Source organism: Eschrichtius robustus, chromosome X (genome assembly GCF_028021215.1).
Source record: "Eschrichtius robustus isolate mEscRob2 chromosome X, mEscRob2.pri, whole genome shotgun sequence".
Taxonomy (NCBI): Eukaryota; Metazoa; Chordata; class Mammalia; order Artiodactyla; family Eschrichtiidae; genus Eschrichtius; species Eschrichtius robustus.
The window spans coordinates 15,290,926-15,316,079 of record NC_090845.1 but is presented as its reverse complement, the minus strand read 5'-3'; the positions used below and the strand labels follow the sequence as shown (position 1 = coordinate 15,316,079).

The following is a 25,154-nucleotide window of genomic DNA, read 5'->3' as shown; positions in this document are numbered from 1 at the left end:
ATTTCTTCTCTGCCCTTCTCTCTCAAATATCTGCATCCTGTTTTGATTACCAGAAAAAAAAAAATCTTTTCACCTTTCGGGATTAATTAAACCAGTGGAGTTGCTTCCTTTGCCCTCTTAAAACATTTATAGGATTTAGGTTTTTTTACTTTGTTTTAAAATGATCAATACTACTGCTGACACCTATGATTTATTTACTGGTTAGCGACCACATAGTCATCATCTGTGTAACGCCAGTTCTTAGCCCAGTGTCTGGCAAACACTAGGTGCTTAATAAATGTTAGATTAACAGATGAATCACCTTTCAGGCAAGTATGCGGAAATGAGATTATGTCTGTAGGCTAATTTTGTCTTTGATCATCTCACACCTTGTGAGAAGGATCTCCGACCTGTATCACAATTGGCATTTCAGGAGGTGGTCGCTGGGCCCTCACCACCTCTGCCGCCTCCATCCACCAGCCACTTCCTCCCTCCTGGGCTATGTTCTCTCTCCTCTGCATCCTGGGGTCTGAAATGGTCCCCAGCCCGCCGGGAGGCAGCAGGGTCCCCGCTCCGCCGGCTCTCCCCGGCGTCGGCCCCGCCCCCCGCGCCCCGGCACCCCTTCCTCCCGCCACCCCGTGCCTCCGACAGCCACGCCCTCCCCGTGGGCGAGATCACCTGTCCCTCCTCCGCCGCCGCCTCCTCGGGTACCCTTTCGCCCCCCTCCTGCTCCCCCTCCTCCGCCACCTCCCCCAAGCCCTCCCCTTCCCCGCCTCCTCCCACCCCTCGGTGTATATAGTAAAGGCCGGGCGCCGCACGCAGACACACTCGTCTGGACACAGGCGCACACACGCTCACGCACGACCGGCAGCAGCGGCGGCGACAGCAGCTCGGTGACAGCGGCGACGGCAGCTCCCACCGCTGCGCACCCCCTTCAGGCGGCCGGCGGCGAGGCCAGACCGGAGAGTTCCCGCACCCGCGACCACCCCTTGGCTTCCTGGAGGCGGCGGCCGCGATTGCAAGGTAGCGGCCGCGACGCCCCCGTGCGGGCCGGGGTACCCCCCCCCCGTGCCCTCCCCGCACGGACCTGCCACCGGGACGCAGGGGGCGCGCCGGGCTGGGCGCGCCTGGCGGGGCCCGGCGCCCGGGGAGGGGCCTGCTCCCGGAGGCAGGACGGCGCCCGGAGGCCGGGGCCAGCGGGGAGGGCCGGGCGGGGGCGGGGACGCGAGCCGAGGCCGCCACCCGCGCGGCGTCCCCGGGCCCCGCTCCTGCTCCCGGCGCCGCGCACTGGCCGGCGGGGCCGGGGCCGGCCGGGGAGGCGGCGCCGGGCGGCGGGGCGGGGGCCCCGAAGTGGGTTTCGGGCCGACACCGGCGCTGGCACCGGGCGCAGAGGGCGACGCGCGGCGGACTCCGCGCCCGGGCATCGCACCGGGCCGCCTTAGGCTCTGCCGCTCTGCCCCGGCCCGGAAAACGCGGCGCCTTCCAGGCCCTTCGAAAGATGGATTCTGTTGACGTATCTGGCGGCCCTGGCGAGCCGGGTGGAAAGTTGGGTTTTGCCAGATCTCACTGGGCTCGTCTTTGTGACGCTTGGCCAGCCCCGCATCCTCCCGGAGCTGGGTGAGTGTGCGTCGGCGCCCCGCGAGCCTTCGTGCCCCCCAATGCCCAGACCCGGGGTGGCCGCACCATCTCGGGCTTTCTGCCATGTTAGGCACCGAGCAGCCTTCTCGCTGCATTTTTGCGTGCGTTTCAGCGGTGCCTTGTGCTGCGGAGGGAGTTCTTGCCTTCCTCCGCGTTGGCTTTTTCGGGGTTGGGGTTATGCTCTGTGTGTTTGCTTGTTTGCCGTTTAAAGCCCGACTATTGTTCAGGATAAGCTCCGCCTGGGTGGGGAAATGGCATCCCACCACAGTTGCCGGCGAGGGGGTAGAAATGTTGCCAAACAGCTGCTGCTTTGTTTTTCCCTGTCAGAAGTCCCTGGAGTAGGTTTGGGGCACGACGGATGGATGCAGAGAGGGATGGGGCACGGAAGAAGAAGGTGGCTGTGGAGGAGCGAATTGTCACCCACCCCAAGGCACGCAGTCAGCTTCCCTCTCTGCCTGCCAAACTTTTATGAATATTCCTTTTGTGATGGGGGAAGCTTAATGAATTCAGCCCAGTTTTCCAGGGAAAAGCAACCCGGCTTTAACAATGGTTTGAGAACTTAATCAATGAGAAAGGCAGGGGGAGGAGGAGGAGACGCTGACACCGTATCGGGGATGTGGCTGCTTCTTACAGAGTCAGGTAGGGGAGAGGTGGGCAGGGCAGGGCGCAGCGCCTGGCTGGCCGCGTTGCCGGAACTGTCAGCATCTTTTACCTGTGCCCGCTGGAGCCACCCACCGTCGTAACCCACCTCACGGTCTACCCAGAACTCGGCGACGGGGCTTGAGGGGCCGTTCGCGGCGGTGCGGGGGCGGCCCCCCTCATCTGGCGTTTTTAAGGATGTGTAAATATTTTGCTGAGGATAAGTGACATCAACAGAATGATATTCCGCAGAGCCCGGGTGTGCAGCGATGATAAATAGATACGGCCAAACAAAGTTTTGATAACCGCGGATTCTCAGGCTGGCTCTGTTTCATTTGGGTCTTTGTTTTTGTTGGTTTAGCATTATCTCTCATCCTCTAGTGTGATCCCTTTATTTAGCTGATTCTTGGAAGCTGCTCTTTAGAACAGAGAGAAAAGCAGCCAGCAGGGAGAAAACAATTCTTAGCCTTGCATGCATCGGCCAAGGTTTTGTGTGCTTTTCCCAAGGAATCTCCCACCGTTTTCTAGACGTCTCTCTTCCTCCTTTTGCGTCATCAGAATCGTTTGTTGATTGACCAAGAGACTTTTGATAACTTTGAAAATGTGTTGTGATATGCCTTTGTTACAGTAGAGGGGTGGCAGCATGGGAGGAGGGCAGTGGGGAGGCTAGTGAGTGGCAGCCGCTCACCCGAGCAGCATTATGCCCCTACCCACTGTTTTGTCCTCGGTGTTTTCTTCTCAAAGGGGAACACAGGGAGCTGTGCTACTTTCTGAAGGCGGGGTGGCTGGAAGGCTATAAACCCGGTGGCATCCCAATTTCTCTGCCCCTTGGAAGCCCAGAGAAGCCACCTATCCCCCACCCCACACACAATATCCTGTGAATGGGCGCTTCCGCCTCATCCTGACAGATGCCCACTAGAGACATCGACAAGGTGGCCGGGCACCACGAGCCAAGTCAGACTGGATCTTGGGGTACTGGCTGCTTTGGCACCAGCCCATAGTACCATTCAGCCAGCCAGGGAGGTCCTTTATCATGCAAAGAAGCCCCAGACCTCCAGAGGTGAGTTTTGGCCCAGGAAAATCTGCCCATCTGAGGAACAAATGAGAAAACAGCTTTCCAGGTGATGCCAGTTGCCAGTATGAGAACTTGGTTGATGGGCATTTGGTCAAGAACTGTAAAATAAATGAAAAGTCTTGTAGCCAGAAAGCAGAGCCACCAAGACAGGACCACTGAAATGGAAAAAAAAAAAAAAAGAAAGAAAGAAAGAAAAAAGCTGGAAGGTGTGTGACGAGGTGTTGCTGGAAGTGCTATAGCACCAGAAGACCAATATAGCCCTAGCTATAATGACCTGAAAACTAGATAGGACTGGTCTCCCCAGAACCATTTGACCCAGAATGGAGGTATTCTGTATGTGGAGACATCCACACACAGTGTGCTCTGAATCTACAGTAAGAAAATAGCAAGTGTCTATTCTCTGGCTCCTTCTGTAACCTTAGATTCAGGGAAGGAGGGTAGTGGAGGGGAATAAGTCGGGAAGGAAATTAACATTTGTTGTTGCCCTCTGTCTGCCAGACACTTTACATGTGGGAAACCATGATGTAACAGAGGCATTACTTTACAGATAAGGAATCTGAGGCTCAGAGAAATTTCCAGTTGAGTATCTGATTCCAGACTTTGGTGGTTATGACTTAAAGGGGCAACATGTTCCTCTACCCTTCCCCCAAGTCTCTTATTTATTTCTCCCAGAGACCGGAGTCCTCAGCCCCTACCAAATATAGTACCTAACTGGGGGAGAGGGGCACCAGTGAGGCAGCCCAGCCACCCAGGGTACATGCTTATGTGCCAAGTAGATAGACCCCAAATAGTCCTTAACCACTTCAGATGGAAAGACTGTGCCTTTTCATCTTGGAATTCCCAACACCCAACCACCATTGCTTAATGAATGAGAGTTGAGTGACTAAATGATGGAACTGATGGAGTGAATGGTGGTGGGAGGGAGCTGTAAGTTATTATCAAGGGAGACCAGCAGGGAGAAATCCAGAGATTTGTGTTCGGTTGGGGTCTCGGAGCGCCTGGTGTCATGCTGCAGCTCTAGCCCTGGGTAGTTCCAAGCCGACGAGCCCATGTGAGAAGAGCAGTAACATTCCCATCTTATACACGAGGAAACTGAGGATGAGACAGATTAAGTAATTAGCCATGGTGGGCCCAGAGGGTAGGTAAGGTATTTCTGACTCAACCGTCTCAAATAAACTCTAAATAAAAATAAGGTGGGTTCTTGCTCTGCAACTGCACCATCAAAGCAAGTCTTTTAGCCCCCTTCCAACCAGATGGTGGCCTTTAACCCCCTAGAAATTCTGGGGCCGCTGGGCGAGCCAGGAGTTGAATCCACATATGAGGTGTTTCTGACTCTGCTGCCTCCATGATCAGAATGTGAGGGGGACCTCAGAGAATGAGGCTCTTGAGGAAGGGGAAAGATGGCTAATTGCACTCTCCCGTGCACAAAAGCCTGTGTGGGACTCTGAATTAAGCTTGATTTGGGGATCAGGGTGACATCCTTGCTGTAGACTTGGCAGCACTTGTCTTTGGAGAATGCCTCTGATTACCACTTCTCCCTCCCACCTGACCGTCTGCCCGGACGCCCATCATTTCATCCTTTCCAGACTCAAGGCGTCTCCTTTGTGGCTCGCAATTTCTGATCAGCCTTTCAAGGCTACCGCTCTCCTGTGTTCTGATGGCAGCTGCTGAGGAGGTGATTTGGGTGGCCACGTTAGTACTTCTGGATTTCGCACATGACCCTCCTTCTCTCTCCAGCCAAGAACACTCATAGGAACACACGTGCACGCGCAGACACAGGCGCACGTAATTTGATCATGTTTCTGTATCTGCTTCACCAAATTAGATTGCAAACCCAGAATTGTTATTGAAAGAACATACGTGACTTTGGCGATCTTCTGTCCCAGCCCCTGCCTTAAACAGATCCGAAGAGCTAAGATACAGGCTGCTCAAGCAGCAGATGCCTTAAGTAATGATTATACTCGCTGGCCTTGCCACCTCTGTGAGGGCAGCCCCCCACCTTGTCGGCATGGGCCCTGGGCCTTTCGTAAGAGCCCATTTTAATCTCCACTTAGAGGTAGGGCTGGGCTCCTACAACATCCCAATCCTTGTGGTTCCCACTTCTGCTGTAATTCTTATCGCCCATCCTGCTCACACGTCACTGTTCTTCCCACAGCTTTTTGGGTCTTTCAGCCCAGCACTGTCTAATAGAACTTTCTATGATGACGGAAATATTCTATACCTGCACCATCCCATATAGTAGCCACTAGTCACATGCGGCTTTTCAGCAGGTGAAAGGTGGCTAGTCCAAAGCAGGGTATGCTATGACGATAACGTACGCACGGGATTTCTAAGACTTAGTACAAAGAAAGAATGCAAAATAGCTCATTAATAATTTTTATGTTGATTACGTGTTAAAACGATAATATTTTGAATATATTTGTTAAATAAGCTAGTGTTAAAATTAATGTCACCTGTTCCTTTTAATCTTTTTAATGTGCCCACTAGAAACTTTAAAATTACATACGTATTTCTGTTAGGCAGCTCTGCTCTATCAGCCTGTGCCTCCAGCCTCATAGCACCTCCAGAAGTTTTGGGGGGCATAAACGCCCTCCATCCCCATGGCAGGTGGGAGGCATGGGACTGACTCAAGAGCCACAACAGTCTGGCATCAGGCAACTTTGATTATCAGTAGCTAAGGTGCCATTTTGGGGGTCCCCATCAAGCCTACCCATGAGCATGTTTGCTCAGGCACCTTCCATGAGGAATGTGGGCTCCTGAAACTGAATGGAGATGAGAGAGCAAGACAGGGGTAGGGTGGGCAGGGCTGGCCGTCCTTTCCTCCACCCCAGCCCACCCCAGGCCAGTGTCCTTGCCCACTGGAGAGCTGTCTCCCTCCTGAGCGACTGATTTCCTTGACACCTGCTCTAATAATATCCTTCCCGGGGATGTGTGTTTGGAGAATAGTGTCCCAAGTAGACATCCTTGTGCTGCGAGCGGGTTATTTGGGTCCGGGGCCAGTCTTAAAGAAGAGAAAGGAAAAGAGGGGGACGCCCATAGTCATTTCCTGACAGCTTGATGAAAGCAAGAGCCAGGGAATAAATGCAGTTTCTGCGAGAGAGACAGGATGAACACCAGGAAGGCCAGTTTTACACACACGTGGTGCCACCGATGAGGAGCCCTGAGCAAGGGGCAGTTCAGGAGGGTGGGGGAGGGCTCACAGCAGGCACTGTGGTCTTCCTGGGCCCTACTCTGGGCCCTGGGCATGGCCCGAGGAAACAGAAAGAGCTGGAATAATGAACTTGGGGCTTCGGTGATTTATAGGTCAGGCGCCTGTGGCTCTGGCTCCTGAGGGGGCTGCCCCCACAGGGGACCCTTGGCTGACCTCCTTGAGCTCCTCGGAAGGAGCTGGTTTTGTTTCCCATGGCAGAAGCAGACTGTTTACTGGAGCACAGGAAGAATCCGACATTCTGGCGAAAAATAATTCATTAACAGCCAGGGTATTACCAGTTCCCTGGAAAAGCTCCTCCAGCTGCACTGTAGCAACTGTTCTTTCTCAGCAGCGGAATTGGGCCTCACTGGCAGCCAAGGCTGGGTATGCTTGGGCGTTTTTGTCGTTGCTGTTATTTTTGCCTTTGTGTGTATGCCCACTTTGGCCTTATAATTCAGGGAAAGGAACGGTGGCCTGGAAGGGTCGAAATGCTATAGCTGTCAGCCATTCTTTCCTCCACGGTTTTAGCCTGGAAGCCCTAGGCCAGCTCTAGGAACACGCTTTTTTTCCTGCCCGAAGCCCATCCTCATGCTGGGGACACCGCACAGCCACACAGAATGTTCTAGAACTAAAGGAATTTTAGAGAATCTCAGCACCTGCTCTTAAGACTTTATGGAAATAATTGGCTGAAGGACTCCCACACCCACCTCACACACGCACGCACACACACACGCACACACACGCACGCACACACACACACGCACGCACACACACACACACACACACAGTGGGGCCACAAAGTAGGTGATTCATCATCCCAGTTTTGGCGGTATTTGGAAAGCCAGGCAGGCATAACCAACAGAATGGGCTGCATGTTTTGTTCACTAAAGAATGATTGAATCTATAGTAAATAAAATAGAATGATTCAGAAAGCTTTTTATGCTCTGGAAAAATTTGCTTAAAAAAAGGGGGGCTTTGTCTGCTTGTTTGCCTTTTAATGCCTCATGCTCAGAAATGTGTACCCAGCTAGCAAGAAATGGGAAAGAATGGCATTTCCTTGGTTTAGTTTTTTAAAACACTAATTGCAGGTTAAGTAAGATGCAGTGTATTGATTTTGGTTTTGTATGGAACGTAACTAGATAATCATTTTATTTTATGAGATATTAATTTCCATCCATTTAGACTGATGAAATATGCATTTAAAATGCACCCTGCCTAGCTCCACCATCATCACAGTGTTTCTTTAATGTTCCCAGATTCAGATTGAGAACCTGTTTCATTTATTTGGAAAGGAGTAAATATGTCCTTAGTAAACATATATGTAAGCCAACCTTAGATTTCAAGGAAAATGGGATTTTTCTCCTTTGATGACTGCCAAAGATACAAATATTGCAGGCCAAGCGTATTTGCCTTTATCTAGAGCACAGTCTCTCCACCTTGGCCCTGTCGGCATTTTAGGCCCGGTCGCTCTGCTGCGGGGCTGCCGTGCCCTGCAGGCTGTTTAACAGCATCCCTGGCCTCCAGCCACCGGATGCCAGAAGTGTTGCCCCCCTCCCCAGCCCAGCTGTGACAGCCAAAAATGTCTCCAGATCTTGCCAAATGTCCCCTCTGGGGCAAAATGGACCCTGGTTGAGAACCACTGGTCTAGACCAAGATTTAATAGATAGTTTGTGGCTTTTGGAAATCTTCAGTTTGAAATAATAAAAGACACAATTTCCCCCTCTGACTTATATGTACAGTTCATGGGGGTGATTAATTAACAGTTGGAAGTAGGTCATGTGCCTGATTTAATTTTAAAGTGGGTGGAAGGGTCTATAAGATTATATAAGAGATTATACAGAGATTTTTTTTTTAAGTCAGGTGATCAAATAAGTCATAGGTAATTGGGGGGCACATTGTAACAACTAACAGCTTCTCTGTTTCTTCATGAAGAGAACAGGTTTATTTCTCCCTGATTTCTTTTTCATATGCACCTGATTCCAGGCATGCCTTCAAAGCCACCAGGCATCTTCCTCTACCCCACCCCCTCCCCACTGTCATTTCTCCTGTAGCATCTTAAGCCTGAGCCAATTAATTTAGCCCTTTAGTGTACTTGGGAGAGCGCTGCTCCTAACACTGTAATAGACTCATTTCAGATCGTAGCAGCGCTTTACCCACCACTAATTTCTGTGTTTTCCAGTACTGTTGAGAGAGAAAGTCAGTGGTGAGGAGATGGAGCATTTTTCAGAATTATTGGACGTTCAAATTCAGGTGGGCCTCACCACCCCTCCTGGTTTTTCCCCCTCTTACACACATTTATTTCCCTGCAGCAGTTCTGCTTGGGAAAGAGAATGGCAGCAGGGCTCCTTCAGCCAGCTCGGTCCTGGTAATGCCTGCAGTCAACAGTAACAGATGGAATGCTGCCGGGGGATGAGGCCATCTTCTTACTGGTGGTCCCTGGAAAGGCTAGAAGTGGGGAGTGGTCATGCCTTCACGGGGAAGGTGTCATGGGGTTGAACCATTCCCTGCCCATCCATGGAAATGGGATGGGCGCTTGGGGGACAGAGAGAGAACAGAGAGGTGGATTGCTCTTTCCACAGGACAGTGTCCCAGGACCAACCCTGCCCTGACAGCCTTTGGAGGGGGATGGGTGTTTGCGGGTGCTCAGGGGTATGGCCAGGTGCTCAGTGCAGACATCACTGGGGGCCACTTCATTTTGCAGCCAGCCAAGGCAGGCCGACCTTTTCCAAAGTGTGTCTGAAGGAGTTCCGAGTGTCGATTGTAGAGGGATTCCATTGCAGGCTTAGCCAGTGAGGAAAGGTGGAAAGGTGAGCATGGAGGGGTTGGCCAAGCCAGCAGTTAGACCTTCATTGGTGAGTTCTAGCCTCCCTTGAAGAGTAGTTTGACTCTTCCTTGTCAGCGTGAAGGAAGAGGCAGTGAGCTGGCAGACATCCACCAAGTGCTGGGTCCAGGCAGATAAATAATTGATTTGCAGCACGTGACTCTTGGTCATTCTGAATTGCCCAGCCCTTGCAGGCTAGGATTTGGGTGATGGCTGCAACAGTGGGAGAGGAAGCAGGATCATAAATCTGGGCTTTGGAGGCCAGTTTCATGGTGCAGAGCCCACTGGGGCCACCACTGTGTGCTGCAGAAGCCAACAGACAGGTCCGAGTGGTATGTTGTTCCTCAAAATAATGGCAATGGAAATGGCTGTGAAAAACATTTAGACCCTTGTCGTAAAAATGCAAACAGTCTTCCTGCTATAGGGAAAAGCTAAATAAACTCTATTGCAGCTGTATTAAGTAGAAACAGATTTGAAAATCGGGTGTTTTTTTTTTTTTTCCTGAGACACTTATTTATAGCAGGTTGGGCAAAGGCTGCCACTATCTTTCGCGACTCCGGAAGAGTGTTTTCCAGATGGTCCTTGCTGTTTTTCTCTTTATTAAGCTTAGCTGAACACAGCCTCGCTTGGAAAGGTTCAGAGAAACTGGTGTTATTTTTTTCAGATTACAGTGGCCATTGATTGGCCAACAAATCAATGGATGGGAATGGATTGAGCCTGTGCCGATGAATTTCCTTTTGCATTTAAAAATAAGAAAAATGTCAAGGAAAGCTCAAAATAGAGGCGCTATTTCGACTGTGTACATCGAAGCTTTGAAAACCATTCAGGACTGCATTTTCTATTAATTTACATTTGCAGTTTTTTCTAAAATAATGCCCTCCTCTTTGCTAAAACTCTGCAATGTTACCGTTTCCTTTCCAACATCTAAACAATGTCCAGATACATTTCAGATTGAGCAATTAGCTCTGGCTGCAATTTCCTTTTATGAAAAAAAGAAATCACTAACCCGCTAGACTAAATATGAAATTATTGAATGTGAAAATATCAATATTTGTTCTAGGATCCTTTGTGGCTTATCACTTGCATTTTAAGAAGGCTAGAAGAGACTGATTCTGCCTGGCCTTTCCATGTTAGACACACCCACGCCAGAAACCTTAAGCCTTGTTTTTGCTCTTAGGAGCTGGGCAGTTGGATTTGGGGTCATCAAGGCTGGTTCTTACAGCCCAAACTGCACAGGGAACCGTTTTGGAAAGTCACGTAAACCAGTGATCCCTACAGACCAGGCTTGAGAACTACCACCCCATGTGGGACAAAATTTCTACCCATTCACAGTTAAATGGAAGAAGAGTGAAAATGTACTCAGTCTCTTTTTTAAAGCTAAACCTTCTCCATTGTGCAGAACTTCCCTTTATTCTAAAATGGCCTTTCCCACTTTTCTTAGTGTTAAAGTCTCTTTTATGAATGATGACATTTGTAGTTTAACATCTTTTTTTGACAAAGTCAGAAGTTGTCCAACTCATGTTGGAGCCTCCTCTTTTTTTTAATGTTACTCATTCAGAACATTAGAGAGTCTGGGATTCACCCAGGAGGCCTGAGGAGATCAGGAAAGGGAGCCTTTGTTATGATTTCTAAGCCAGAAAAACCAACCTGAGCAAGGGTCCTGCTCCCAGTCCCTTACCTGACTCTTCTGACCCATTACCCACAGAGCTGGCTTTGTCCAGAGTCCATGTGAAAAATGGAAATGCTTCTCCAGAGGAGTTGTTTTCTTTTTTTTTTTTTTTTGGCCGCACTGCGCGGCTTGCCGGATTTTAGTTCCATGACCAGGGATCGAACCCGGGCTCCCTGCAGTGGAAGCGCAAAGTCCTAACCACTGGACCACCAGGGAATTCCCTCCAGAGGAGTTTGAAGGGGAAAACTGGCCTCTTGGACATGATGTCTGAGCATGCAGCCTCAATGCTGGCAGCCTGGACCCTTTATCCCTGGCTCCCCATGTCAGCTCTGCGGCCAGTTCACACAGGCTCGACCCACCGTCCTCCCCTCCTCAGCCCTGCCCCCCGCTGTTGGGAGCACAGCCTCAGCATGGCTCACCTGGCAGTGTCCTCCGTCTCCTTACTCCTCTGCGCCACTCCTGTCTTGCTCCCCCAGCTGCTCTTCCTCTTGCTAAAGCAACCCTCTAACTTCGTCACTCTAGCTCAAGAGCATTCAGTGACTCCCTATTTCCTAATTAGAATAAAACCCCATATGAAGTACTGTTCCCATTTTCCCAGCCCATTCTCTCCCTCATGACTGCTCTTCAGCACAGAGGATGTCTCCAGGTTGTACAGTTGCTCTTGGCTCTGTGTGTGTGTGTGTGTGTGTGTGTGTGTGTGTGTGTTTTATTGAAGGATAGTTGATTTACAATGTTGTGTTAGTTTCAGGTGTACAGCAAAGTGATTCAGTTGTATATATATATATTCTTTTTCAGATTATTTTCCATTATAGATTATTACAAGATATTGAATATAGTTCCCTGTGCTATACAGTATGGCCTTGTTTATCTGTTTTATATACAGTAGTATGTATCTGTTAATCCCAAACTCCTAATTTATCCCTCCTCCCCCTTTCCCCTTTGGTAATCATAAGTTTGTTTCCCATGTCTGTGAGTCTATTTCTGTTTTGTAAATAAGTTCCTTTGTATCATATTTTTAGATTCCACATATAAGTGATATCTTATGATATCTGTTTTTCTCTGACTTACTTCACTTAGTATGATAATCTCTGGGTCCATCCATGTTGCTGCAAATGGCATTATTTCATTCTTTTTTATGGCTAAGTAGTATTCCATTATATATATATATATGTGCGTGCGTGTGTGTGTGTGTGTGTGTGTGTGTGTGTGTGTGTATGCATGACACATCTTTATCCATTCATCTGTCGATGGACATTTAGGCAGTTTTCATGTCCTGGCTATTGGGAACAGGGCTGCTGTGAACACAGGGGTGCATGTATGTTTTCAAATTATAGTTTTGTCTGGGTACATGCCCAGGAGTGGGATTGCAGGATCATATGGCAACTCTGTTTTTAGTTTTTTAAGGAACCTCCATACTGTTCTCCATAGTGGCTGTGTCAATTTACATTCCCACCAACAGTGTAGGAGGGTTCCCGTTTCTCCACACCCTCTCCAGCTTTTATTATTTGTAGACTTATTGATGATATCTCGGCTGTGTTGTGTTTGCTTTCTTTATGGGGGGAGGTTTGCAAGAAGGTTACAAGATCTCTCGGGCATCTTTCTCGATGAAGAACACTGAAGCCTTGAGTCTAATGTAATGGACCCTTCCCATGGATTGTGACATTAGTGGTTTAAAAGGAAAAAGGAAAAATCTCCACACAAAATGAGGCTCTCCAACCTCAAGAATTGTAGCCTTACTACAAGTCTCCTACAGTACTGCTTCTGGATTAGAATGCCCCATTTTTTGACCTGCCAGCAAATGGGTATTGCTTCAGGATGGCACTGCTGGCTTGTCCTGCTGAAAACAGAGCCCCTCACACAAGCTTCGAAATTTGCAGTCAAAACGTAGTGAAAGGAGTCCATCTTAGCCAATGCAGATTGTCCATTCTATTAGAAAATGTCTCCAATGGCTGCTTATAAAATCATAGTAGCGAGAGTATTACCTATTATTTATCAAGCTCCTGCTATAGCCTGGACAGTTGTACCAGGTGATTTACATTTATTATTTTAGTTCCAGCTCCATAACAGCCGTATGAGGTAAGTGGATGTTACGAGCTTTATTTCATAAAGGAGGAATCGGGGGCTCAGAGAGGGTTAGTAACTTACACAAGGTCACACAGCTCAAAGGAGGTGGAACTGGGATTCTCTACAGTGTGGTTCAATAGAACTTTCTGCGATGATGGGCATGTCCTACTTGGTCCAATATGGTAGCCACTAGCCGTAAGTCGCTACTGAGCACTAGAAATGTGACTGGTGTGGCTGAGGCCTGACTTTTTAATCTTTTTCTTGACCATTTTTAACTGTACAGTTCAGTGGTGTTAACTACATCCATATTGTTGTGCAACCATCACTACCATCCATCTCCAGAACACTGTTCATCTTGCAAACTGAAGCTCTGTCCTCATTAAACACTTACTCGCTATTCACCCTCCTCGCCACAACCCCTGGCAACCATCCTTCTATTTTCTTTTCTCTTTCTTTCTTTTTCAGTCTCCCCTTTTCCCCCACATCCCAGCCTCTGGTAACCACCATTCTACTCTATGTTACTATAAATGTGGTTTTGTGTTTTTTTCCAAAATATTCTGCATTTAAGTGAGATCATGCAATATTTGTCTTTCTATTTTAAATGTAAATTGCCGCTTGTGGCTAGTGGCTGCCGTATTGGCCAGCGCAGCTCTAGAACACGCTTGCTTCACTGTGCCATTCTGCCCCTCTGCTCTCACTCGGTGTGCACCTCTCCTGTAACACGCAGCCGCTTTGCGTCTCTCTTCCTCCCTCCCAGCCCAGCAAAGCTCCTCCCTTTCTTGAAGCGGTGTGGCCTGGGGCTTGGCCGTTACCTCCCGGCCCGCAAGGAGCGGTGGTTGCTGGCTCTCGTCAGCTGGGAGAGTCCTCCCTCCGGCTCCTGTCCTGAGGACCTGGCCCTCTGTCAGTCCCAACTTTACTTGTACCACTGTTAGCTTGGGTCACTCCCTTGGCAGTCGTTCTGGAGTGCATTCACTTTAACTTGGGGCTCCTTGGGAGGGGCTGGAAAGCCTGGCAGGGGGAAGGAAGAAGCATAATCTCTAGGAATTGCCTAACCTTGTAGGGCAGGCCTGGGCGGAGCGGCCCATTTACTGTCCGAGCTGCTGTTCTCTGCAATTAAATGGTGGCAGAAAACTTAACCAGGAAGGAAAAAAAAAAGTGAAGCAGGTAAGGCAGACAGGTGACAAAGCTGAGTCCCCCTATCCTTGTATCTTCACCCTAGTTAAGGTCTTTGTCCATTTTGGAGGGCAAAGGCCAAATGCCCTGGGGCAGGATTGGAGGTGAAGTGGTGGGAATGGCCAGGGGGCCAAGAGAGGTCCCTGGAAAGGGTGCTGTCGTGTTGGCCACCTTGATTCTTTTTTCTTAATAAATTTATTTATTTATTTATTTTTGGCTGCGTTGGGTCTTCACTGATGCATGCGGGCTTTCTCTAGTTGCCGAGAGCTGGGGCTACTCTTCGTTGTGGTGCGCAGGCTTCTTCTCATTGCGGTGGCTTCTCTTGTTGTGGAGCGTGGGCTCAGTAGTTGTGGCTCGCAGGCTCTAGAGCGCAGGCTCAGTAGTTGTGGCGCACGGGCTTAGTTGCTCCGCAGCATGTGGGATCTTCCCGGACCAGGGCTCAAACCTGTGTCCCCTGCGTTGGCAGGCGGATTCTTAACCACTGCGCCACCAGGGAAGGCCTGGCCACCTTAATTCTTGATCTAGCTTTCATCGGTGCTGAGAATGTTGTTCTTGCTAAAAATAAATACACATGTAAAGAAGTAGCTGCTAGGCTGTTCTTCTTATGAATATTTGTAAAATAAAAAAAATCTTTTTTTTTCCTAAGTGTATACATATCCATGTTTTCTCCCACAGAACCTGAGCTTTTCTTCTTTTCTTTCTCTGTCTGTTTCCCCCTCTTTGTTTTGTTTTGTTTTGTTTTTTGAGAGCAGGAATCATGTGTCTTTTTTTTTTTTTTTTTTTTTTTTTGTGGCTTGGTCTCAAACCAGCATTCATTCTCTTGAGCCAGGCAGCACTTCCTAAAGTTCATTTTAATCACCGTCTAGAACAACCCAACCCTCCGTGGCTCCTGGCAGTATGCTCTGTAGTTCTTAGATGCTGATAATATGTTTAATTAAAAAAAATTACAACTAGGCAAATTTCCCCGTTTGTTTCCAAAAGCAAGTCTTCAAAGGCGTGAACTCAAAGCCTCATTTCTGTTATTTACAGTGGTCTGTCCCCATTAATCGGTGGTGAAATGTCAAATTCTCGTGCTTTGAGTACTTCCATCTTCCCACTTAGCTCTGTGCCATCTACCCATGCGTGAGCTCAGCAAATGTGAGCACACCAGTGGGGCCTCACCCTCATCCCTCTTGTTTTTAATCACCACCACTCATCCCACCTTCCTCTATTCAACTGGACCCACTCTCAGCTCCATCTCGGATGTTTGGAACACAAAGCTCTTAATCCCCCGACTGTATGGAATGCTTCTTCCCTTCCTTCAGATCTGTTGCTTTTCCCCCCTCTCTGTGATGGCCAGTGCCAAATGCCCCGTTCCTTTTTCCACTTCTGTGGGTGGGGTGAAGATTCCAAGTTCTCCAAATCCATGATGGACCCGAAGCACCTGGGCAGGAATTTAATTCACATGCTCTCACTTAAACTGCACAGTAATATTTAGAAACAGCTGTTTTCACTTGCAGATGAGGAAACTGAGGTGGCAGAAGGGCAGGTTGTGGGCGATGAGCAGAAAAGGTGTGCGGGGTCCAGGTCATAATGGGTCTTGTAAGCCTTGGTAAAGAACTTGGACTTTATCCTAAGCAGTTTCACAGAAGCCAGTGACATTATTTACTTTACATGTTTTGTTTTTCTCCCTAGTGGAGAATGAACTGGGGCAGGAGGGAAGGTAGACCAAAAAGGCTCCTTTGCAGAAATCCAGGGAGACCAGTGACCTTGACCTTGAGCTGAAGTGGCATGGTGGCTATGAATGGGGAAGCAAGTGGCCGGATTCCAGAAGCATTTAGGAGGCTGACTCTGTGGGACTTGGTAATGGCTGGTAGACAGAGTGAATTGTGACAACACCCTGGTTTCTCTCGTTTAGGCCCCTTGATGGGCCAGGAGCGGGGGGAGTTTGGGTACCTGGGTCGCACCCTCCCTTTGTAGCCAGGGATGGGGCGGCCCAGATCTAGGCGAGTGGTCAGAAAACCTTGGCACTGGCCCACGTAATCATATGAGCACCCAGTTCTGAAGGGAATATGATGAAAACAGTGAATGAACCAGAAAATGGGGGAAGAAAGGAGACCTGACAGACATGGTCAACAGCAAGGAGCACCTTCAGTCAGCAGCTTTAAATACACTTTCCAAATTCATATGCTTTAAATAGGTCAGACTTTGTAAGCACTGGGGGACATGGGTAATCCTGCTGGTTCAGGCTTTGACTGGGCCCAGCTGGTAGAGAGGAGTTTGGCTGGTGGCCTGCCACCAAGGTGACCAACTGTTCTGGTTGGCCTGGGATTGAGGGGGTTCCTGGGACATGGGACTTTCAGCTTTAAAACCTGGCAGTCCTGGGCAAACTGGGACAAGTTGGTCACCCCACCTGCCGGGGGAGGAGTTGCAGTCTGGACCGCCAGGCTGATCAGGGCCAAAGCAGTGGAGACTCAGTTCAGCCTGGGGACTCGGTATGGGGATGCCACCACAGAGCAGAAAGGGAGCTTGGGAATGGAAAAGGCAAGAATATATCCCGAGCCCTTTCAGATAGCTTCTGTGGGTCTGCATGAAATGCTTCTCTTAAAATAGGAGCCTGAGCGCTCCACTCTACTTTCCTGGAAACTAGCCTGTGCCTCGTGCGCCTTATAAGCCTGCCCATCTGGGGATTCAGCCGGCCATTCCCAGTGAATGTTAGGTGAGTGAACAAATTCTTTGGTCCTGCTGGCATCCTGGACTTGCAAGTCCTTAACCAGACGTGGGAATAGTTAAACTGGGTCCTGGGTGAGCAGAACACTTTCTTTACATAATGTGTTCCTATGCCCAATATGGTTAGAAAAGCCTTTTTATTTTTTTAAAAGCAGCAAAATGCAGAATCATTTATAGCAGTAGAACATTCAGATCTTTATTTGCAAAGCGACCATAGCCCTCCGTTATTCATAACTCTTTTGAAACCAAATGACAATTTTTTTGTCCTCAAAACTTCCCTTCCCCACCCCCATTCCAACTATTTCTCTTCCAAAATAAACCTCAGTAAATAAGCCGACTACGTGTTGCAAATGGTAGGACAGAGGAGCACTTGGAATAGGAAACTAACGAAACAGACCTTTCCTTTGAAGGCCTGGCCTGACACAAGCCTTCCACTCCATTCAGAAATGCAGAGGGAAATGGAGGGTGAGGTGACACTCATCTGAGGACACCAGTGATACCAGTGACAGGGAAAGGTATCAGAGTCCATTCCTGTGGTGGACAGCAGCAGCAGGTATGAGAAATTCCGTGCAGGGAAATAAAAGAGAAAGAGAAAAATAGAGGAAGATGTGAAAAAAGTAAGGATGAGATTCCTCAGGCCACAAGGCTCGGATAGCATAGGAGCGAGAAAGGCCGCAAATGGGACTTGGGTCTTTGGAAGGAGCCTGCAACAATAGCCTGTCTTAAAATGAGTCGTAGAGTGAAAATGAGCTTTGTCGTTTCCCTGTGCCCTTCTGGATCACTTTCTGAGGAGTGGATATTAGTTGTAGCAAAATTGCCTACAGTATATTCTTTCCCAAGCATAAAGGACTTGGTGGGTAAAAGCTTAAATGATAGTATCAGCATTTTAAAAAGGTTTTCTATTTCACATACACTTTAAATAGGTCAGAATTTTTAAGCAGTGAGTGGATAGGGTTTATTCTTTTATTAGCAACGTTTGACTTCTAAAGCCAGTTATGTGGATGGGAGAAGTCCTAAAAATTATCCATGACAGATTTTTATTTTCAAATTTTTGTCTGAACTCCTAACATACATACAGGAAAGTGCATGTATTATTAAGTGCACTGCTTGAAGAATTTTCACAAACAGCACGCTCACATCACCAGCGTCCTGGTGGAGACAGGGGACCGCACCAGCTCCCCAGAGCCCCCTGTGCCCTCTTCATTGACCCTCACCAACAGTAACCACCATCTTCCCACAGCACAGATGAGTTTTGTCTCACACAAGACTTTTTAAATCAGAGCTTTGTGCATGAGTACCAAAAAAAAAACCGAAACAAAAAAAAAACCCCGAAACTCCCCGTAATTTTTTTAGGAAGGAGGGCAGAAATTCTGTAACAGTTTCCTTTCTCTAGCTGCTCTGAGTTAGGCCTGTTAAACAGGAAGTTTCTGAGCTGGGGCCCTGCTAGCGCAGGGCTCGGGGCAGACTGGTCTCTGCTGCCCAGAAGGATGCCCAGGCTGCAAGCCAGTTGCCTGCCCTTGGCACCGCCTCTGCCAAAGGCAGCCACCGAGCTTGCCTTATCTGCCTCCTTAAAGCCTCTGTCAGATCTTGCCGTGACACGTGTCTGGAAGCACTGGGGACAGCACAACAAAATGGCTGAAAGCTCCCCGAACGTATTGGCCTTCTGGAAAGGAAGGCCAGGCACCACTAAAACAGCTTACCCAACACGCTCATTTTTCTCCAACTTCCAAATGAGAGTGTGATTGAATGCTCGCCAAGCTGTCAGTTTTATGAAACAAATTCCCTAACCCCCTTGGCCCAGAGCTTTGCTCAGCCTGAGACGGAAAAGAAATAACTTTTAATAGAAAACTCATTGCTAAAATCTAAGATAAGATTTCAGAGTTACTTCTCTCCTAAGAATAAAATGAAGTATTGAAGAAAGCATTTGATGGGGGACTCTCAGGGAACGTTATTTCTCAGTTCTTGGTTAACAAACCATGTTAATAAAAATATTTAGACCTTCGTGATGCATAATGCATTTTTATTCCTAGTGAGCTGGCCTGTTTGTATACACAGATGTTTCCTGTGGTCCTTCTATCATTGCTTCTACTTTTTCTGAAACAATATTTCTAGCAGGAAACAGAATCTTATGTTAAGATCCTAAGTCCCTCACAGACCCTGTTAGTTCGAGTGAGGATATTTCCATTTCTATATTTGATATTGGTGGGGGAGGGGCAGTAGGAATCTTCTTTTATTCAAAAAACATGGAAGATAATGCATCGAATCCACCATATTGAGACATTATTAGACAATTCTTCCTTGGCTTCTAAATTAGACCTGGCCAATTTATCCGGGCACATTCATTGCTGAAGGGCTGGATGGCTTTTCAGTCTCCGTTCTCACTGTCAGAGGCACCGTGAGTAATGCCTGCCCTTTCATACAAACCTTAGGTGTGTTTGACTGGGTTTTACAGATTTTCCAAGGCATTGTTCTCACAGAGCTGCAGTTTCCTTTCCGGCACCAGGAATACTGTGGCAACACAGCTCACCAGCCCACTTTCTCTGCCAGTCTTAGCAGCACTTGGAAATCAATTAAAAATAAAATCCATAGGCCAGCGTGCTAAGGAAGAAAATGAGGTTTTACACATCAGCACTTCTCAAAAAAAAAAAAAAAAAAAAAAAGATGAACCTGTCTTAATAGAAAAATGGCACAATGCCCTAATGAAAAATTAAGCTTCAGGACTCAGTCCCTAATATCTCAGTGCTGAGCGTGTATTTCCTCCTGTGGCTACCCCTGCGAGTGAATTCTGAAATAATCAGGCAGTGTGTTGAAATAAGATATCATTCCGCGTGACTATAGCGGTGAAGCATCACCCTGTCTGGCTGACTTGTCAGTTACTGCCTAAATGCTAGGAGAGGAAGGTTCTGGTTCTTTTGAAGTTTATTTTTCTTTAACATTTTAGTAAATTTGTTTCTCTATGATTATAAAAGTAATAATACTTATTTTAGAAAATTTACAAATATAGAAAGGTGACAAGAAAAGAATAAATATGATTGTTTTGGGTTCTTGTCCTTAAGAGTCTTTTTGTCCTATGTGTATGTCCTTTAGCTTCTCCAGGAGTTTGGAAGATATATTCCACAATTCAAAGTGCTCTTGTGCTTAAATTGATTCCCCCCCCCCCCGCCCCGAAACTCTGTTAACATACATTTCTCAAATTATCAACATCCAGAATGAAAAGCCGTCTATTCATTAGCCCCTCATGTGTGACAAAAATTTTTGGCTTATTTACTCCCCCCTCTTCCACTGTCCCTTCCCACCTCACTTGTTCACTGCTGTATCCCCAGCACCTAGAACAGCGCCTGGCACCTAGCCAGCTGTTGCTTGATAAATTTGTTGAATCAAATCAACGAATGAATGGCGAGAGTTTATCCTCACATTACTTCCAGGAGGTGAGCACTGACTCCTGAGGCCGACCTCTTTCCCCACTTTCCTTTGCTGCCTCTCCCGACCAGTACATTTAAGCCATGGGTCCCATGGCTGTCTGTTGGGTCTGCTTTCCCTGATCATCCACGTGGGGAGGCAGTGAGGGGTGGCAGTGAAAAGTGCCCCGTCTGTGGAGTCAAACAGACCAAATCCCCAGGTCTGCAGATTACTACATAATGGGGCAAGAGTCTTAATCTCTGTGGGCCTCAGAGATGCTATCTGTCAAATGGGCAGTGATGATACTTTCCTGACAAAATCAATGACAGGTATGCATGATATTTGGTACACAGGATCCAAAATCTGTAGCTCCTAGTATTGTTCCCACTTCTTTTTCCAATGACAGCATAAATAAAGAGCCCATGGCGCCCCAGAACACTGCCTTTCTCCTTGCATTTCCAGTCATTTCATCTAATGAGCACAGGAGACTTTCTGATGAGTTACTTTATGCTTCTGTGCCAAGTAAATCATCAATGGCAAAGAATCAAGTGGCCTTTCTAATAATCTGTGCTTCCCCTGCAGCACGTGTCTTGGTTCATTGTTATTGTGTGTCTACCTAGCTGACTCCCTCACTAGACAGTGAATGGGTGGGCCTTCCATCTTCATATCCTCAACCTAGGACCCACAGTGCTGTAACTGACGAGTCACTCAATATGTATTTGTTAAGTGAATGAATGAATGAATGAATGAACGAATAGTATCGTGTTGTACACATCTTGTCATATCTCAGCCACACCTGTGGGCTTTCTACAGTCTCCTGGATGACAAAAGTAAACCGAACCATACAATTAAGTTTCTAGCCCTCTGAATCTATAATGTAAGCTTCTGACAGACAGATGCAATACTTATTGGTTCTGCAGAGAGCCAGCTTAAGGAAAAAAATTCTAGTTCCTCTTAGTTCCCATGATTAAGTCCATGGACTCGCTGGCTGGCGTATAATTCCTTTAGAAGAGGAGAGATGACACTGTGTGCACGGTAAAGCTCATATCTGCAGCTTTTAGTTTGAGTTATGTGTGTTGGCATCTCTTTCACACAGAATCTGATGAGTTGGCATTTATTTTTGACAGCATCTCAAATCTTGTGAAAGTCAGAGCCGGGGGCTGATGATGTTTTTTAGTAATATCTCAGATGGTGGCAGAACAATCTTGATAATAAAAGAGAGAGGTTTAAAAAGATGTCCCCTTAGAGTTCTTCCGGAAAACTAAAAGTTCAGCAAAGAGCTTTGGAACTTTCCAGAACAAAGGCTTCCTGAGCATTGGAATTTTGCAGACTGGACACACACACACACACACACACACACACACACACACACACACACACGAGTCTCTGAGGTGTGTTTCCTCTAATTCACTGTGGCAGCACTTGCTGGTTATTCCCCCAAACCTGTTTTGTTCATCTTCCCAGGCACCCAACTAAACTACATTTCCCAGCCTCCCTTGCAGTTTTATGTGTGGCCATGTGACTAAGTTCTGACCAATAGGATGTGAGTGAAAATGATGTGTGCACCTCTAGTCCAACCATCAAAGCTTTCCAAGTTTTCCTCCATACTCTTTTCTCATCCACTGGCTGTCTGGGATGGAGCAAAGTCCCAGGGTAACCTTGGAAGGAAGGTGGCCGAGCCTCCTCTGCCTGGAGAGGATCACTGTGTGAAATGGAAGTGCTTGATCCAGAGCCCTCACCCTAGACTGTTACATAAACAAGAAATAAGCTTCCGTTAGTGAGCCATTGCAAGTGTGGAGCGATTTGTCAGGCAGCTTATCCTACCTTAACTAAGTCATAGTCTTTGGATATTAAAAAAAAAAAAGAATAGCCAACAGTTTTCAAAGGCCTTTTATTTGCCAGGAATTGTTTATGTTAATAATAATCCTTTCATCAGGCCTGCAAAGTTACCCTCATTTTACAGCCATAGGTACAACTCCAAGTGGGAAAGGGGTGAGGATTTTGTCCACAATGATGGTCCTCAGAGCTGGCACAGAAGGTGGCATTGAGTAGGCTCTCAGTGAGGCTTGTTGATGATGGAGGAAAAGAAGGCTCGGCGAGGTGAAGTCACACGCCCAGGGTGCACATCTGGAAAATGCTGGGCTCACTATTTAATCCTGGTGTGCCTGGCTTCAAGGTCCAGCTACCTCTGAGTATCTGTAACCCAAGACTTTGAAAAGAATGGGTGGGGAGCCAGCGATGGGCCCTTAGAAAACAGGTTTTAGTCTCTCATCTTGTATTTCGGATGGGAAAAAGTAACATATTTTAAAAATGGAAACATTATAGACATCTAAAACAAAGAAAGGGACACCCTCTGTAATCTTACCAGAGAAAACTGGTACAAGCTTGGTTTTATTCTTTACGTTCTGCACGTATACACACGTTTAACAAAAGGAAATCTAGGTTCTCTCCCGCCACGGGACCTTTTCACTTATTTTCCCCTTAAATAATTTCTTGGACATTATTTCCATGTCAGGACATACCAATCTGTATCATAGTTTGCAATGACTGGTAGTACTCTGTATTACCAGCAACAATCTACGATAGTTAACCGGTTCCCTCTTGGTTATCATTTAGGTTGTTTCAGTCTTTGTAACACAAAGGAGCTGTGATCAACATGCTTGTGCGTATCTCTCGGGTAGAATCCTAAGAGGGGAGTTGTGCGTACACCGACAGGCACGTCTCATTGCCTTCCGCGTGTGGAGACCTATTTCTGCAGAAGGTCCAGATGGTCGACAGATATTGAAATGGACTTGGTGGGTTTAGCTCTTCAAGTGAAGGTAACAAAGAACAGTGGAAGAAAGGGTTTCTAGCATCTCAGAATGTGGCAGATGTGCTCCAAGCCCGTGGCAAAGATTAACAGTGAGGAGGCACTGGCATCCCATCTACCCATCTAGAGGAGGTGGCACGTGCTGGCCATTGGCTGGTTTCTCTGCCACCTTCTGGCAATGAGGTCAGCATTGTCTGCAAGGCCAGGGCTGATCTGGGCCCCAGGGAAGATACTGTCCTGCACAAAAGTGAAGCAAGGCTTCCTTTTTGGGGAGGGGGCAGTGGCCAGTAGGCCAGGGAGAAAGGGAGGAGGAGGGTGTATAGACATCGCCGCAAGGTTGCTGCCGGGGCTGGAGCTGGAGGTGACGGGACACTCATTCCTCAGAACCAGACGTAAGCCTGACGTGCCTGGACAGCTTTCGGGGCGAGCAGGCAGCCCCAGGCAGATGTGTTTGTGGGCACAGCTGTGTGCGCGCTGAGACGTCCTGTCCGTGAGGGACGTTCCCGGAACGATGGTGATGATGATAATGATGATGACAGTGGCCTTGGTTGGCAGCAGGAGGAGGAAGATGATTACCCAGACAGCGCTGGAGCATTCAGAGCTGAGCCTCTGAGAAGGGCTCCTCGCCCCTGTGTGTGTGTGTGTGTGTGTGTGTGTGTGTGTGTGTGTGTGTGTGTGTGTGTGTGTGTGTAATCCCATGTGGTATGAGCATCTGCTGTGTGTGTGTGTGTGTGTAATCCCGTGTGGTATGAGCATCTGCTGTGTGTGTGTGTGTGTGTGTGTGTAATCCCATGTGGTATGAGCATCTGCTGTGTGTGTGTGTGTGTGTAATCCCGTGTGGTATGAGCATCTGCTGTGTGTGTGTGTGTGTGTGTGTGTGTAATCCCGTGTGGTATGAGCATCTGCTCTGTGTTGGGGGGCTCTGTGCGGTGTGTTGTGTATGTGAGTGTGACGTGAATGTGTGATGTGTGCAGTGCTCTGGGGGTGTGTGACCGTGTGGCCTACGTGGGGTGTCCCAGTGGTCGTGTGTGAGTGTGCTGTGCGTGGATGTGTTTGCGGGGGTGCCAGTTAAGTCCCCCGAGGCACTAGTGTGGCCTACCGGAGACTCCACGCTTCTCACTTTGAGTTTTTCCTCCTGTCTCCCCTGTTTCCTGTGGCAAAAATGCCAGCTTCACCCAAGAGAACCCTCTTGACCTTTCTCTCCCTCAGGAGGCCAAGCTCTAGGGAAGCACTAGTTCCTGCTGGTCATTGCGTTACCCGACAGAGAAAGGGAGGCAGTGTTCTCTAGAGCCGGCTTATTTTATTCCTTTTTGTACTCACTGTTCTCTTTTACCTTTTCATTGAGGTTCATAGAGCACAGTGCACAAATCTGATGGCTGTTTACATGTGTAGCCACCCCTCAGATCAAAACAGAATCCACCTCCAGCGCCTCATGAAGCCCCCTTGTGCCCTTTCCCAGTCAGTATCACCCAAAGGCAACCATGATTCTAACTTCTGTCTCCATAGATTCGTTTCGTCTGTTCTAGAACCCCGCGGTGTTTTGTGCTTGGCCGCCTTCACTTCGCACAGTGCTTTTGAGACCCGTCCGTGTTGCCGCGTGCATCAGCATTCGCATCTTTTTATTGCCTTGTAGTATCTCATTGTATGGATGTATCACAGTTTGTTTATCTGTTCTGCTGCTGACGGACATCTGGGTGGTTTCCAGTTTGGGGCTATTGCAAATAAAGCTGCTACGAACATTCTTGAACATGTCTTTTGGTGGCCATATGTAGAGCTGTCTTAATGTTGCCTGTGAGAGCATTTGACAAAGATAGAGCTTGCAGAAATCAAACAACAACAACGAAAGCCCCAACTTACTCCAGCAGGTTTCCCAGGAAAAAGGAAGCAGTCGACTTGCTGGCCTTGACTCTGACCACTCCTCCGCCTTTGGGAGAGTGGCAGGCTGTCTGGGCTCAGACTCTGCTGCAAAGCAGGCATCACCTCTGAGGA

At 48.0% G+C, this 25,154-nt stretch overlaps 1 protein-coding gene across 1 annotated transcript in view; it reads left to right on the top strand.

The window, feature by feature from the left end:
• The first annotated feature begins 1,336 nt into the window (after positions 1-1,336).
• The window catches only part of RAI2 (retinoic acid induced 2), a 60,552-nt gene continuing 36,734 nt past the window's right edge, over positions 1,337-25,154 (top strand). Inside the window, exon 1 of the mRNA XM_068533246.1 lies at positions 1,337-1,596. The gene's annotated coding sequence lies outside the window, so the exon portion shown is untranslated. The remainder of the gene's footprint in view (positions 1,597-25,154) is intronic.